This window comes from Penaeus japonicus, unplaced genomic scaffold, assembly GCF_977035675.1.
Source record: "Penaeus japonicus unplaced genomic scaffold, GWHDUDI00000001_assembly GWHDUDI00000016, whole genome shotgun sequence".
NCBI lineage: Eukaryota > Metazoa > Arthropoda > Malacostraca > Decapoda > Penaeidae > Penaeus > Penaeus japonicus.
Window position 1 is genome coordinate 34,151,876 of NW_028234418.1, and position 5,000 is coordinate 34,156,875.

The following is a 5,000-nucleotide window of genomic DNA, read 5'->3' on the forward strand; positions in this document are numbered from 1 at the left end:
CTTCTTCCCTTCTTCCATCCCTCCCTCTCTCCCTCCCTGCCTTCTCCCCTCTCTCCCTCTCTCCTTCCCTGTCTTCTCCCCTCCCTCCCTCTCTCCCTCCCTGCCTTCTTCCCTTCTTTCCTCCCTCCCTGCCTTCTTACTTCCCTCCCTCTCTCTCTCTCTCTCTGCTGTCTTCCCCCCTCCCTTCCTCTCTCCCTCCCTGCCTTCTCTCCTCCCTCCCTCTCTCCCTCCCTGCCTTCTTCCCTTCTTCCCTCCCTCCCTCTCTCCCTCCCTGCTGTCTTCCCGCCTCCCTCCCTCTCTCCCTCCTTGTCTTCTTCCCTCCCTCCCTCTCTCTCTCCCTGCTGTCTTCCCCCCTCCCTCCCTGCCTTCTCTCCTCCCTCCCTCTCTCCCTCCTTGCCTTCTTCCCTTCTTCCCTCCCTCCCTCCCTCCCTGCCTTCTTCCCTCCCTCCCTCCCTCTCTCCCTCCCTGCTGTCTTCCCCTCTCCCTCCCTCTCTCCCTCTCTGTCTTCTTTCTTCCCTCCCTCTCTCCCTCCCTACCTTCTTCCCTCCCTGCCTTCTTCCCTCCCTCTCTCCCTCCCTGCCTTCTCCCCTCCTTTCCCTTCTCTCTCCCTCCTTCTCTCCTTCTCCACCCGTCCCCTTAAGTGAAGTGGATCTTCCTCTCCCTTGCCCCTCCCTTTCCAGGCCATTTCCTTCCCCGGGGTTCGCCGAGCATAGAATTCCACCCTTTGTGTCAAGGTTCAGCCTCGAGACCAGGCCTAGCGAACCGCATGCTGTGATTAGTGCTAGGGATACCTCGTACCCAGCAGAACATCTTGTGGGGTTTTATATTCGCGAATGGCACTCACACAAACACACTCATATATACGCATATACATACACATACACACCTACAAAGAAAGAAAGACGCACACACATTTATATATATATATATAAATATATATATATATATATATATATATATATATATATATATATGTGTGTGTGTGTGTGTGTGTGTGTGTGTGTGTGTGTGTGTGTGTGTGTGTGTGTGTGTGTGTGTGTGTTTGTCCATGCATATTAGACATGTGCATCATTTTCTACATGCAGAATACGGTTTCAGTATTATGTTTTGCAGATGACAAATTACGATTTTTCAATTAATGAAATATAGTTTGATAATGAATTCGGCATATTAAGTGACATAAAACAGAAACTAATTTGCAGAATGATTATTGTAACAGTTTCACATATCGATGATTTCATTTGATGGGATGATGACCCCTTGTCCCGTCGGTATGATGAATGTTGATGATAAAATGTGGATGAACATAAAAATGATAGTGAGAATAATAAAGATAATATTATCACTTTCTTATTATAAAAACAAACTATTATTAAAAGTCCTATTATGAATTACATAATTATGATATTTATCGATTTTATCATCATCTTTTACCCTATCATCACTTTCACCATTATCAATATCACTTTATATCAACAATATTATCAGTTTTGCTATTTTTAAATCCTCCTTTAAAATAAAAAAAATGATAACATCAATTATCATTATTGTCTTTACCATCCTGTCATTCTGCAATAGAGGCTATCTATCTTCCTCTAAAAAATAAAAGAAAATACATTACGGATACATTTTCTATAACCAATAACAAAAGCAAGGGGGGATCAGTAGAGGATATTCAAATGAAATATGGGGAAGCATTATACAGCATAGGAGAATTTCGCCATTATATTTTTCTTCGTCATATTTTGTCCAGCTTATGCGTTTGGGATTTCGCCTGGTATTGTAATTTTGGCATCCCTGAAGGCTCTTGATCTCATTCTATTTTTCAAACCAATCCAAGTCCCTATATGAATCAAACCTTAATTAGAGAGAGAGAGAAGGGGCGGGGGGAGAGGGAGGGATCGAGGGGAGGAGAGGGAGTGGGGGGAAGGGAGGAGAGGGAGTGGAGGGAGAGGGAGTGGGGGGGAGGAAAGGGAGGGAGGAAGTTATAGAGGGGGAGAGAGAGTGTGTGTGAGAGGGGGGGGGGTGATGGAGAGGGTGGGAGGAAGAGATAGAGAGTCAAAGAGTTAGAAGGAGGAGGGGGGAGGTCAAGAAGAGGGAGGAAGGAAGCGAGATAGAGGAGGAAAGAGGGAGGGAGGGAGAGAGGAAGAGAGGGAGACAGGGAGACAGTGAGAAAGAGAGAGTGAGAGAGAGAGAGAGAGAGAGAGAGAGAGAGAGAGAGAGAGAGAGAGAGAGAGAGAGAGAGAGAGAGAGAGAGAGAGAGAAGGGTAGGTAGGTAGAGAGAGAGAGAGAGAGAGAGAGAGAGAGAGAGAGAGAGAGAGAGAGAGAGAGAGAGAGAGAGAGAGAGAAAGAAAGATTGCAAAGTAGATACAGAAAAAAATATATGTTAATTGAATGTAGATACATCATATCTATTCATATCTAAGTATATCCATCCTTGCCATTGCAATTGCTGAAGTATCCTTATTTTGATTTCCATTTAACCTGAAAACAGTTTACCAAAAAGGCAGTCAACATGATCAACAAAATTTTCCTCTTCTACCTGCAATAGCGCAAATTGCAAACCAACTAATCCCTTGCTCAATCATTTAGTCAGATGCCATTCTAATCCCTATGCTTTTATAATCCTATGTCCAGAACCTTTGCAATTCCAACTATATCAGAATATCTTGATTTCAGCAAATGATGATTGGAATCACACGAGCGAGAAGATGAAGCAAAATTTCGTGTAAACTTTGGGTTTCCTGTTCCAACGATCAGCTGCTGTGGGGTATCAGACCTAATTTGATTCGAAAAATGAACAGGGAAGAAAACGTGCGGGAAAGACTAGGAAAAAAGGGTAAGTTGGATAGGCATCTTTCCTTAATGAGACAGATTATGTAGAATAGGCCTATTACTTGCTAAGATACTCTAAACTGCACGGTCAGACATATTTGCATGTAGGTAATTGATGAAGAGAGAGTGATAGATAGATAGATAGAGAGAGAGAGAGAGAGAGAGGGGGAGATAAAGAGAGAGAGAGAGATAAAGAGAGAGAGAAAGATAGATAGATAGAGAGAGAGAGCAATGATGATGAACTAATTACAATTCTTCATATGGGACCCCTATTCAGGAAATTCATAGTGATAAATTTTGTATGATAAATAAGGGTTAACGATATTAATGAACACATGTACTTGTTTCAAAAGTGAAATAATAGGTTTTGACAGACATAAATCCTTTTTCTATGGCGATCCATCCATTATAATTTAGTTGATATTTTATTGATGTGACTCTTCCTCGACTTCAGTTGTGTGACAGATGCCTAATATTGGTTGATCTGGTCATTAACTTCATCTGTAAACACATAAGTAACACTGTGTCTCGTTAGGTGTAAGTGTCAAAGCAGAGAGGCTAGAGGATATTCTGGTGTTTGGTTATACATTAACACCAAGTGTTAATGTGCAGAGAATATCTTTTCCCAAGATGTAATAGACATAATTGATGCTGACTAAAAAGATGGAGATGTTAAGATCAACAGTGCGAGTAATGAACCCTTAATGAGGTCTATTTTTTTTTCTAATCGGAAGACTACCTGGGTTCTAAAGAGTAAACATTCTGTAAATAACGGTGGAATTATACTTTGCAACACAACAGACGCGTATAACATTGTAAATGAAATTTGAACATCTATTTAGCTGTGCAACTAATATTGTTAATGTGATGTATAACATATATCACATTTTCCGGAAATTTCTCTTGAGATGTGTCTTGAAATACGATCCAGCTCTAGTGTGACGTCATATGTAAACAAAGACAATGCTTCCCTCGGCGCATCACCATCCTCCTAAGTTATTTCAAATAGATTCGGAAAATATAAGACAATAATAGATCAGTTATGACTTATATTTGGAGTCGAAATCAATTAAAATCGCACAACAAAACCGGCGAATATTACAATAAATGTGGAGGGGGTTGAGGATGTGCGTACTGCTTGTCTTCTTTTTTTTCTTTTTTTTTTTTTTGTCTTTTTTTTTAACAAAGCTTCTTTCAAAAAGGCGATCTTTAAAGTTTGAAAGTTCCCTTTAGAGTAACATTGGTAAACTAAAGTTGCGATGCGTATCAAAGACTTTTAGTTACATATGACGTCGCAAGGCATGGTCGAAAAAGCGTTTTTGAAAAAAAAAAAAAAAAATGGCCTTGAGTTTAACCGACTCAAGTGCGGCTTGATCAATTTCAATTATTTGTTTGGCTTGATTGAATCAACATTTTGATGGTTTGAGGAACTGATAAAACTATTCGTGAAACCACCGCATAGTGATATTAGATAAGGAAGTGATGCTTAGAATTCCAGTTAGAAAATAATGATCAATATATATATATATATATATATATATATATATATATATATATATATATATATATATATCAAAGGTTCATAGTGACGACTATTAAGATAAAAAGGTTAACAATTTGCTTGGCTTTGGTGTATGATTATTCCACTTTCAGTGATAATGAATGAAGAACATGCAACATGTGATGTTTCTTTTCTTCTTTATTTGTTATTTCAGCTGTCTCTGACCGACAATGCGCATTAACATGCTAACTCAACCAATGAAAAGATTCTGGTTTGAAAGCAAACTAGAATATTTAATCGACATACAAGAACTGACCAGTTAGTAAAACACTACAAAAATAACAACGGAAAGTAAAATCCTTCAGTGAGCAGGAACCGAAATCATGCAATGCAAATGCACTGGGTATTATGCAAAGCTTCTGCGATGGTAAAAGATTTAATGCAGTCTTCCTAAATCTTAAAAATGCTTACCTTGGGATCTCTCGAGGTTAAAGTGGGATAATAATAACGAAGAGGATTCACGTAAACGAAATACATTCAAGCAAACTTTGTGTATCTCGCATTTTGCTACAGTCAAAAGTGGTTAGTTCTGACTGTCTCAGGGGACGACGAGGCGATGTATCTTCAGTCAGAAATCTAATGTATCAAAGAAGCAAGACTAATG